At 39.7% G+C, this 13,011-nt stretch overlaps 1 long non-coding RNA gene across 1 annotated transcript; it reads left to right on the top strand.

Moving 5' to 3' along the window:
• Nucleotides 1-4,486: 4,486 nt before the first annotated feature.
• Nucleotides 4,487-12,893, top strand: LOC130014241 (uncharacterized). The gene is made up of 3 exons (XR_008789204.1): nt 4,487-4,777; nt 8,728-9,138; nt 12,828-12,893. It is a non-coding gene; the product is annotated as an uncharacterized LOC130014241 (long non-coding RNA).
• The last annotated feature ends 118 nt before the right edge of the window (nt 12,894-13,011 follow it).

The raw sequence follows: 13,011 nt of genomic DNA, 5'->3' as shown, positions 1-13,011 counted from the left end.
TAAAAGATCCTTTGCAGATGGATATAAGAGTAGGTAGGATGTACCGCCACTGCCCGGGCAAAATTTTCTTCATAGCAAACTGTATGGCGTATGCTCGTCTTCATAATAAAAAGCTCAGTCAGTGCAGAACAGTAAGACGTTAAATTCCGTTTCTGTTCATTTCATATTATGGTAAAATAACGCAATGGGACTTTAATATGTTATATCATATTATGTCTAAGAATAGTTACAGTATTAATATATTATATATTATATATCTGAAGAATAGCCTCACTATTAATACTGTATTTTGTATCATAAAAAAAAAAGTTCGAAAATGGTCATAATTAACTATGTCGTATTGTACATTACAAGAACTTACATTCACATCCATAGATTGTTTGACAATTAAATAAATTCTTTTATATCACAACCATAGATTGTTTATCCATTAAATATATCCTATTATACCACATCCATAGATTGTTTATACATTAAATATATTATATTATATCACATCCATTGATTGGTTTTCATTAAACATATTTTGTTATATCACATCCATAGATTGTGTATGCATTAAATGTATTATACCACGTCAATAGATTGTTTATACATTAAATATATTATACCGTATCCATAGATTGTTTATCCATTAAATAAATTCTATTATATTAGATACATAGATTGTTTTTTTTCATTAAATATATTCTAGATTAGATGAGTAATTAATTGTTGTTAGGTTTTTGAAAATATCGCTACCTATCTAGAATCCGGACCTTTCTTGATTTGGCATCTTCCTGGTATAATTAATTCTCAGTGTAATGTACTGCATCCAAAAAAGGTCGGCCCAACTGAAACTATTATAAGTCGGCATCCATTTATCCCGAACGTAAGCTGCGTTCTCATATTCCTCAACACATCGATTTGATTCTCGTGTCACTAAATCTAGCCCACACGGGTTATGTTTTTAGTCAATCTGTAAGAGAGAGAGGGGTGGGTGGGAAGGGGAGGTAACGTCCACTCGCGCAGTGGTCTTTAGCAGTGGGGGAAACCGGAGGACCCGGAGAAAATCCATTAGGTTGGAGGAAAGAAATGGTACTTAACGCCTAACATCGCGATAATTCGGATGTGTTTTTGGGCCAACATACGAGTACATTGGCAATACCAGGGGTGGTTTTTGATGGAAGAGTGGTGTTTCCAGTTACACCTTTGCGTACATTACAAGCTATCTCCAAGTATAAATAACATAGGCCTCTTCGGCGGCATCTACGTAGCGCATTTGGAATTTATTAATAGTCTATTCCTAAATTGCTGTTCGTGAAAAGGACGGCCCCGTGATTATCCTGGGTGTTCGATCCCTGCATTGGCCGAGAAAGTTCATCAAGATTTTCCGGCGTGGTTCTCCCTTGTCAGTGATGCAGGACGGAGGGGCTGACAAGGAAAGCTGTCTAGTCGTTCGGATGGGACGAAAAACCGAGGTCCCGTGTACACATTGGCGTGCACGTAAAAGATCCCTTGGCAGTTGGAATTCGATATAAGAGTAGGCCGTAGTGCCGCTGTCCGGGCAAAATTTCCCTCATAGCGCACTGTATGGCGTATGCCCGTCTTCATTAGCCCAGGTTAGGAGCAGAACAGTAGGACGTTAAACCCCATTTCATTTCATTTCATTTCATGTGATTATCCTGCATTTGTGCTGGACGTAATGGAATTAAAGGGTGGCAACTCCTTTAATATGATTAGAATGTAGACCACCATTAATTTCCCCATTGACTTCAATGTTCATTCTGTCTCTTTGCCCCACTCCTACCTTTTTGTCAAATTCTCGTCGGGCTGAATGCTTTTCACTACAGATAGAGAAACAAACTGGCATGTCTTTCATATGGTGCTAAAATGACGCAGTTGAGAGTGTCAAACTTAGGTCTCGCGTGTACATTGGGGTGCACGTAAAAGATCCCTTGGCAGTTGGAACTGGATATAAGAGTAGGCCATAGTGCCGCTGCCCGGGCAAAATTTCCCTAATAGCACACTGTATATGCCGTATGTCCGTCTTCATTAGCCCAGTCAGAGCAGAACGGTAAGACGTTAAACCCAATTTCATTTCACATCATGTAATCAATATATTAAGTCAACGATTCCGCTCCTCTGACAAGGCAGCGGCTGAACTCGGGTCTCTCCTCTCCGCTCGTCTCAGTCTCTCCTTAACCATGGGTCTTCCGTGCGTTCCCGCTGTCTGACGTGCTGTCTCAAATGCTTGTGTGAAAGGATTTTGTACGTACTGTCGCACAACCTGGCGGTCATGTCGCCTTTTTGTAAACCTCAGTCTACCAGTTCGGAGGCGATCATCCGTGTCCCGAAAGCGTTGCTGAAGCCTGTAGATGGTCCGAACATTGACCTGGAAGTGATTGGCAACGGCTTGGTTATATTCACCCGGGGTGAATTTCGTCCACCAATGGGGTAAATTTGCGGATTCTGGATTTTTAAACAATGTTTTTTTTTTCAATTCCAATTTTTTTAAAGTAGATCCATTTTGTTAAAACATAGGACTCATGATTATTTTCTTATGTTTTCGCTTTGGATATGAATTTTATATTTCTTACGAGTAAAAGTGTAAAATCGAACTTTTGACCAAAAAGAGAAGACGAGACGAGTAGGATTTGGAACTGCGGGTCTACAGCCAGAAGAATGATTAGGACCCCTTGTCTATCATGATTAGGTTACAGAAAGAATTTAACGCCATGGTTACGTATGCATTGAGGGGAAGGGGCGGGACCCTAGGACGGCCTAGGTCATCTTTTGTCTACCGACGGAACCCAATACCGTACATTACTATACCAAGGGGAAACTTCTTAGCGGTACAATATCACATCTATTTGAATTTCCCCATTAAGCAAAATCTAACGTTTCCATAGAGATTGGCTTCGTGTTATTTTCGTACTATTTTAATTTTTACGTGAGTCACCGTTGTTCTACATCCAGATTAAAAGATATCAGAATACATGCCTGTATTATTTAAAAACAGTTCTTTTAAACTCTATTGAATACAATATCAATTGTTTATGTAGAGCGCGTGTCTCTGACATTATTTGCCCATTGATTTCAATGTTAAATGGCTGTAACATCACAGGTTGTAGCTTGTTGCTGAACATTCCGTTGGTTCCAATCTTTATAGGCACAATGGGAACCACATTTGGCAATCTCCTCATCATAAATTTGTAGAGGGTTGACCGTTTAGATATTTTGCTACGGGGATTTGATGTTGACTGGGGTGAAAATCTCACTTCCGACACAATGATTGCTCTGCAGAAAGACACTTTACACCCTATCCCTCCGCTGTAATATCATCAGTAGTACCCAAAATTGCAAATTTGATCCCTTTTCTCCAATTCTAGACCAAAAAGTCAATCAAAAAATGCAGGAAGAGGGGAGAAAATAAATTAAGGGAAAAATTGTCTACATCATGAAATAAGGGGAAATAACTATTCTGATGTGGACTCAGACTAGTAATTATTTGCCCATTGACTTCAATGTTAAATGGGTGTAACATCACAGGTTGTAGCTTTTTGCTCAACATTCCGTTGGTTCCAATCTTTATAGGCACCATGGGGGCCCACATTTGGCAATCTCCTCAGCATAAATTTGTAGAGGGTTGACCGTTTAGATTTTTTGCTACGGGGATTTGAAGTTGACTGGGGTGAAAATCTCACTTCCGATACAATAATTGCTCCGCAGAAAGACATTTTACACACCTATCCCTCCGCTGTAATATCACCAGTATTACCCAAAACTGCTATAAAATTGCAAATTTGATCCCTTTTCTCCTATTCTAGACCAAAAAGTCAACCCAAAAATGCATTCAGTCCATGTATTATAATGCACATGATTATCATGTCCGTTGTTGACAGCTATTTCGCGCCAAAATCAACCATTTTGCACATTTCGTAGTAAGATATGCCTAATATGGTAGGCAAAGAATTCCATGCGACATTGAGATCGTGCCACTGTAAATGGGAATTTCTGTATAGAGTCTCAAACGGCGTACTTACGTAGGGCCCTACTTTCTATACGGTTTTAATAGGCAGCAATTTAGTAGTGTGTTTAGCAGACAGTAAAAGTCAAACATTATATGTAATTGTATAAATATAAATTGGATGAAATGACTACCGATTTTTCAAAATGTGAAACGGTTTGAGCTAGAAACCGAATCGACTACGACTAAACCGATTAATCGTGACAACCCTAATGAAAATTAGTCTCTGTCCTATTCATATCAGTTTCAGCCCGACTTGTATATTTTTTAAAACATATCCCAATCGGTTATTTACGGTCCATACGGAGTTCAATAAATTGTAGTATTTTTATTGACTTGTTGAAAATCTTCGATTTTGACCAGATTATGATAGAATGACCATAGCAACCATTATGGTCAGACCAGCCTTGAAATGAAATTTACCCATTATGTTTCAAATACACTCACTATCTTTGTTTTTTGTGTTTCAGGTGTGTGTTTCAATAAGCCAATGGTTGAATTTCATTGTTGATGACATACAAGAAAAAATTCATGAAGATTTCCTAGAATAAAGTTTTAAGGTGTAGAATTTTTGGCCACTGCAAACAGAGTCTAGCACACAGAAAATATTCATTCGCAGTGAGTCGCCCAGGAAATTTAGAGGACTGTTATACTCATTCGACGCCACATTTTTCGACCAATCAAAATCCAAGAAATTTCCTTTTTTGGCTACAATAATAAATAGAATACAATTACATTTACCTGTGCAGTACAATCTCTGTTTCCGAGGTAAGTATTTTTAATTCCATTAGAACTTAAACCAACGTAAACTGGAAAGAATCCGCAAAGTCAAATTGTCACAGGTCTTTTTACATTGATATTGCCACAGATGTCGAATACCTCATAAACTATGCACCGTAGAGCCTACAGAAATAAACGTTTACCAAAGCTTTTATGGCAGTATATTAGACGCAAAATTCTAACATGCTATCGTCTAATTTCTAACTTCTATTCATGTAATTTCTAATTTCTATTCATGTAATTTCTAAATTAAGACAATGTATAATCCAACTAAGCCAATGTATACTCAGCCAAATTAAAAAATTAACACTCAGGATTTTTGGGACTAGATTTTTAATATTTGGTTTAAGGCAACTATTTTAGTGTTATGTTGTGCACAGACGACCTTGACATCAACAGAAAGCAAGAATACGTCTCGCCGAAAGTCCTTGACATTGATAACGTTCGTGATGTCACAGTACCCCCCAAAATGAAATTCACAGACTTGGAGAACAATCGGAATAAAGTGTTTAGTAACGGTTGTGGCCTCCTCTAGCGTCTCGTACTGCCACACAACGTCTTCTCATGGATCTCAGAACATTAGTAAACACTACCCGAGGAAGACGTCGCTACTGCTCAGCAAGAGCATGTTGAATGTCCTGCAACGTCAGTGGTGGATTCACTTGCTGACGAACACGTCGACCCAGTTCGCCCCAGATGTGTTCAATAGGATTAAGGTCAGGGCTAAGCGACGGCCAATCCAGGAGTTGGACACCGGCATTTCTTAAAAAATTCTTGGTAGCAATTGTTGTATGGGGTTGAGCATTGTCTAGTTGAAACGTTAGTCCAGGCCCATGTCTCTGCTTATACGGAAGAAGAACAGGTTGCAAAATCTGATCCCTGTACTGGACAGCATTTAAGTTCCCTTGGACAATAACAAGAGGAGAACGTCCATGTGCACAAAAAGAACCCCAAACCCTGACGCTGCCGCCACCAAATCGGTCAACTTCTCTGACGCATACATGAGCGTAACGTTCACCTCGTCTGCGGTACACTCGGGCCCTGCCATCGGCAAATCTCAAAGTGAATCGAGATTCGTCACTAAAGACAACCGAATTCCACTGTCTTTGAGTAAATCTCATGTGTCTTGTGGCCCACACAAGTCGGTTACGGCGATGAAGAGGTGTCAATATTGGTCCATTATAGGACCTCCGAGCTCGAAGACCAGCAGCCTGCAAGCGATTTCGAACAGTTTGTGCAGTTACCCTTCCACCAAACATCTCTCTACTTGTGGAGGTTGCAGTGACAAATCTGTTTCTAAGATGACGTAATCGTATTGCTTGATCTTCCTGGAGTGACGTCACACGTGGCGCTCCCGCCCTTGGGCAGTCGGCAATAGTTCCAGTTTGAAGCACTCTCATTCTAAGATTAATTATTGTCTGGCGTGAACAATTAAAGGCTCTTGCAACAGTGACCACAGACTGACCAGCATAGAGCCTACCTATAGCACGTAGACGTTCTACATTTGAAAGGCACGACATTTTCTAACAAAGGTGAAAATAACAATTTTAATTTGTTTTTCCAGTTCAAGTTACGTGTGCGTGTTCAGTTTAAGCAAACTTGCATCGATTGACCTCACGAGTTTGTGTTTGCACGTGTTTTTCAGGTTTTTCATCTTTATATGCTCAAAAGTCACGTGATCCAAGTGACTTTAAGATTTTATGAAATTAAAGGCTTCTTACTACTTACTATCGTTAGAAACACTTTAAAATTTATTTGACTTACCAGAAAAAAAAAATTGTTGAAATTCATCAGTGTCAAGTTTTTAATTTGGCTGAGTATATAATTCTGTTTCATCTTATTTCTATTATTAAGACGAAAAATGTCTACTTTGTTGTCGCTTTACATGTTAAGCATGAAAGTCAAACAAAAATTTAGGATTTTGATACTTCTACTTAGCAACCATCATTATGTCGTTGTTTGGTGTTGCCTGACAAGGACAGCTGTCTAATCGTTCGGATGGGACGAAAAACCGAGGTCCCGTGTACACATTGGTGTGCAAGTAAAAGATCCCTTGACAGTTGGAATTCGATATAAGAGTAGGCCGTAGTGCCGCTGTCCGTGCAAAATTTCCCTCATAGTACACTGTATGGCGTATGCCCGTCTTCATTAGCCCAGTTCGGAGCAGAACAGTAGGAGGTTCAACCCCATTTCATTTCATGTCACGATCGATGTTGTTTTCATTTTCAACACTCCGCTAAACCATTCAACCTGACGAAGAGCAAGTCGTTGGTATCAACATAATGGTCCCGATCACACGGTGGCGACACCAAACGACGTCATAATGATGGTTGCTAAGTAGAAGTATCAAAATTCTAAATTTGTTTGACTTTCATGCTTAACATGTAAAGCGACAACAAAGTAGACATTTTTCGTCTTAATAATAGAAATAAGATGAAACAGAATTAAAATTTACACTGAACAAAAAAAGTAGTTGGATTATACATTGTCTTAATTTAGAAATTACATGAATTGAAGTTAGAAATTACATGAATAGAAGTTAGAAATTAGACGATAGCATGTTAGAATTTTGAGTCTAGTATACTGCCATAAGCTTTTGGTATATGTACCGTAAACGACCCTTTTTGCGGAACATGAGCTAAATCAGCGCCCATCGATTACCATCTACACGACACCGCTCGAGCTTGTCTCTCGCATGTCGCCCATCTCGACTTTACGTGTGTGGTCAGTCCTGGCTACTATTCTCCTTCTCGGTCGTCCCCGCTGTTCGGGTCCTGATCTCTCTTGAGTTTGCAGACGGAGGGGTCTGCGACTGGGGCGGTTACTCGTGGTGCTATCTCTCAACTCGTGAAAGCTATATGGTTGATCCTAGCTAGTGCTTCAGACATGCAAGTTTAAGTTCGGGCACGTTTCTTTCATGAGCAAGCCAAAACTGAGAACGGCTCTTTAGTCAGATAAGGTTTCTTGATGAAAAATGGGTTGTTCTAATGGATGTGGTAAATAAAGAGATAATACATGCCATGCACCGTGGTCCCCCACCCAACTGTGCTGATAACGGTGTCTTTCCGGGACCCAAGACTGCTTTACCACGAAGTGTCTGTTCTGTCAATTGGCGACTTACCTTCCACGTTGTTGACGCTTAACGGGGAATCGGGTTCGATTCCGGAGAGAGAGAACCTGCAAAACAGGCGATCCAATTAGTGTAGCTGACGGGGCTCCTTCCTGGTCCATGACCGCAACTTTACTTAGAATAGTGTACGGGGGGCTATTGGATGGTTTAACGCGTACGCTTTAGATCATAAGATCTGTCATTGATTCAAGTGGCGTGGCTTCGGGACAATGAATAGTGTCGCTAGTTCAACCTCGTGGGTTTTCTCCGAGTCCTCCGCCAAGAAAAAATTATTCAAACAAAACAAGGTTCTGTGGTGGATCCACCAGACTAACACTCGATACATCTTCTCGTTTGGGGATTCCACATGACTAACAAACTGTAAATTGTTGACGTTCAAATGCTTTGTCCCAATAATCAGTTTATGTCTCGCGTTTAATGTCACATGGATTACATAACTCACTAGGCTTGGTCAAAGACATCTATAGGAAGTAACGTCATTTTAGTAGGCTATTTCATCAATGCATGTCTAGTAACTTACTCATCATCTAATCCATGAATATTCACCAAAACCTGACACAAATTGTAAATTCAATCAGTCTTCTTCGATAATAGATCGAGAGGTCAACATAAATGCCATACAAAACATGTAACTATCCACCATTCAACATTTCAACGTAACCAAAATCTTAAATCTATTAATCTATCATGAATATTCACCAAATTCTTCGTTGATTCTTCCATAAAGTGGGAAAATATCGACATTCAATTTTAGAAATTTTATATTATTTTGTATTTTATTTATTTTTTATTTTGTAATGTTTTCTAGGTACAAAATGAAACGAAAGAGGAAGAAAACGGAAAAGTCAAACTAAATTTATATATGTTGAGAGAACAATTGTATAGCGGTAAATAGACTCTAACAAAATGGCGTCAGGTGGCGGAAGTACTCGAGGAAGACTTCCAGATGAACAATATAACAAGATTCAAGATAATTTCGTATTTCTTATCGATCACATAAAATATAATCCAATATGTGTAGCAGATTCTTTATTTGAAAAACATGCCTTCAATGAGGATGATATGGAGGAAGTAGAGAAGGCAAAGAAGGATAGTAAAAAAGTCGCCGCTAAGAAAATACTGAACATAGTTTTAGGGTGTGGTCACACTGGTTATGATAAATTTATAGCTGCTCTATATGACAATCAATATTATAATGCTGTATTTAAGCTCGAACCAGGTTAGTTTCCGTCTGTATAATACCAGGCAGATATGAAATAATTTTTATACGCCCACATTTTCATGTGGACGTATATTGTTGTCGACCCTGTCCTTCCGTCCGTCAACAATTTGTTTTCTGGACACTCTACATGTCACAATTCTTATCCGATTTTAACGAAAGTTGAAATAAAGGTTTATCTCCTAAAGATCTCGGTTCCTGGCGATATTGGCATGTATCAGATCAAAACTTCATGGATCATGGCCCCTGTTTTACGAAAATTCACGTTTTTATCTTGTGAACACTCAAAAGGTCACAATTTTGATCTGATTTTGATGAAACTTGAAATGCATGTTTATAACCCAAAGATCTAGCTAGGTTCCTTTTGATATGTGCGCATATCGGATCATAACTTCTTGAATTATGATCCCTGATTGTACGAAAAATTACGTGACAAGGAGTAGGGTCACCTGTCCAACCTCGTGGGTTTTCTCTGGGTCCTCCGGTTTCCTCCCACTGCTAAAGACCCCCACGCGCAAGCGAATTATTGAAATAAAATTAAACCATATGTTAGTCCCGAAATGACCTAGTGGACGTGGACGTTAAACCCCATTTCTCTCTCTCTCTCTGTACGAAAAATCGCGTTTGTAGGTTGTGGTCCCTCTAGATGTCACAATTATTATCCGATTTAAACAATCGTTCGACTGTATCACAACAACACCGTAATGTCGGTTGAGTTCGAATTTCGTGAACATAAACCCCATTCAAAATATGATCATAAATCCGACAATATGCCATCAAAATAGAATCTTTTCTCCCGACATCAGACGTATTACATTCGGCACGTTTACACCTCTTAATTCCACGTGTCTCGCAAGATTTCTACTTTCATTTTGCGTGTGTGTGTGAAATAGCTTTATTTAACTTCGGCTTCCACTAAGAAATATCACAGACAAGTTATCGGACACAATGTATATTGATTTGCGGTGTTATATACTATTAGGATATGTGACATCTATGACTAATGTCTACGTCCGACATCAAGCAGATTAAAACGTGAGACAATGGTTAATCACGTAGATTGGATTGATATATATACTATTCAAAATAAGTAGGGGATATTTGATTTTTAAGTGTTATTAAAGTCACCTAATGAAACTGACGAAGAAACAAATGACAAAATGAAATGAAGTTCACATTCATCGATTTATTCCAAATGATCGTTAGACTAAGTAAGGCACAGACTGACCATTATAAGGGTAAAATGATGCCCGGGGTCAAACAGCAAAGTTACCACAGCATCACAACCAAGTCAGTAACGGGTAAATCCTCCTCTGTTTGCCAAACAAGCATTGATCCGACGTGGCATACTCCTAATGAGACGTCTAAGGTCATTTTGGTCCAGATTGTCCCATTCCTGTTGCAACGCAGCAGCAAGTTCTTGGACATTGGCAGGACGTTGTTGACGTAACCTCTGTCCAAGCATGTCCCAGACATGCTCGATGGGGGAGAGGTCGGGACTCAGTGCTGGCCAAGGTAATGTGGTGATGTTCTGTTGTTGGAGGTAACCTGTAACGATCCTGGCCCTGTGACATCTTGCGTTGTCATCCTGGAAGATGAAACGGCGGCCATGACGTCGTGCGAACGGCACAACATGGACTGCCAAGATGTTGTCCCGGTAGTACTGGCCTGTAACACGCCATGCAACAACATGTAAAGCCGTTCTTCCAGCAACAGTGATGCCTCCCCACACCATAACAGAACCATCCCCAAATCGATCATGTCTGATGACGTTAACGTCTTGGAAGCGCTCGTTTCGACGACGCCACACCCTCCTACGTCTGTCCAAAAAATCAACAGTGAACCTTGACTCATCTGAAAACATCACATTGCTCCAGCGTCGATTATCCCAGTGTTGACGATCCCTACACCAGTGACGTCTTGCCTGAATGTGATGATCTCTCAAACAAGGGATCACGCGAGGACGTCGGGCGCGAAGGTGACCCCTATGCAGTCGATTCCGAATCGTCTGGCCACTCACTCTCACACCAGTGTCTGTTTGAAGACGAGCGCTGATCTGATTTGCTGTGATGACACGATTTCTCAAGGCCAAGGTACGGATAAATCGATCCTGGGCTTGAGTTGTCGCCCTTGGTCGACCTGAGCGTGGTCTGTCCTGTACAGATTGTGTATCACGGTATCTGGACCATAGCCTGCTTATGACAGACTGAGAAACATTCATCGTCCGCGCCACAACCGCCTGTGTTGTGCCGATCTGTAGCATGCAAAGTCAGAGTAGTGCAAATCTTGGGTTGGACCCCCATGATGATCCCAAGCATCACCTGCATTCCATGCGGTAGCTATTGGTGCGTTTGGGCGTCACATGTAACTGCAAATGTTTCTTCTGTTAGGTTCTATAGTGACCTTTTTCGTAGTCATTTGCATATTTTAGTATTATGCCCCCAAAATCAAATATCCCCTACTTTTTTTGAATAGTATAGTTCGACGAAGGAGAAGCAATGACTTCTGTTCAGGATTGAATTGATGAATTGTCCAACAAAGAATTAAGTCAGCCAATCAAGGTAGATTAAGTAGTAAATCAAGGTAGGTGTATAGGCGGCATAAAACGATAAATACGTTGATCACTTAATTACCTAATCAATCCAGCCTATTATCAACGATAATCGGGTTGAGTGGTAGTTATGCACTCAGTACACTATATTAATTTTGGAATTTTGAATATTATTTACCATGTCTTGATGTCCGATTGGGCATATTCCTGGTCGAACAATTTAGGGCGTTTGGAAAATAGCGTCGGACATGTCCGGAATATACGGACAAAATCCCATCACTGGTTGTGAACCTTCTAGAAGTCACATTTTATATCCGATTTTGATAAAACTTAAATTATATCTTTATATCACAAATACCTCAGTCCCTTTCGATATTCGCACATTTCAGACCATCACGGTCTGGATTATGGCCCCTGATTGTACGAAAAGCCGCTTTTTTATAAGCTTGCTCTTTATCCATCTCTTGCAAACTGTGGGCGCATCTTGCCTGGGAACCGCTGGTTTTATTTCTCTTGACACTAACAAACATAAAAAGTCGGTAGGTTTTGTGATGGGTTGGTCGGGTTACCCGAAAAAGAAAACATGTTCCACACAACCCAGTATTACCCGGTGGCACTGGGAGCCCCCCCCCCCCCGCACACACATATCAATGTCGTTTTCTTGGGGCCCGAACGGGATCTTGTTCCTCATACAAAGTCATGGGTCACTATGCCCCTGTTACAAAATACCTCTATTTGACTGCCCATGTCGATCCGTATGTGTGGACGTGTGACATATTAGCATCCAACACCCTTTGGTTTACTTGTATTCTTATTGCTGGTTTTATTCTCACAAAATATAAATTAAATTATTATAATCGGTTATTTTACTTGTATTCTTATTGCTGGTATTATTCTCACAAAATACAAAGTAAATTATTATAATCGGTTATTTTACTTGTATTCTTATTGCTGGTATTATTCTCACAAAATACAAAGTAAATTATTACAATCGGTTATTTTACTTGTATTCTTATTGCTGGTATTATTCTCACAAAATACAAAGTAAATTATTATAATCGGTTGATTTACTTGTATTGTTATTGCTGGTATTATTCTCACAAAATATAAAGTAATCTATTACACTCTTTGTTATTAGATTATAAAGGCCATCGAGATAACGAACCAGGTATTACTACATATGACGAATTATTGGCAGGATTACAGGTACGTATAGAATTAATATTTTTATCTTATTCTTGAAATTCTCACCTCATCGGTTGTATCCTAAATCCTGGACTGTTCTACAACATATTGAATATCCATCAGACATGTCAATCGTA

The sequence above is a fragment of the Patella vulgata genome, chromosome 9 (genome assembly GCF_932274485.2).
Source record: "Patella vulgata chromosome 9, xgPatVulg1.2, whole genome shotgun sequence".
In the NCBI taxonomy this organism is placed as follows: domain Eukaryota; kingdom Metazoa; phylum Mollusca; class Gastropoda; family Patellidae; genus Patella; species Patella vulgata.
Note: the sequence above shows the minus strand (reverse complement) of the source record. Positions and strands in the feature narration are given on the sequence as shown.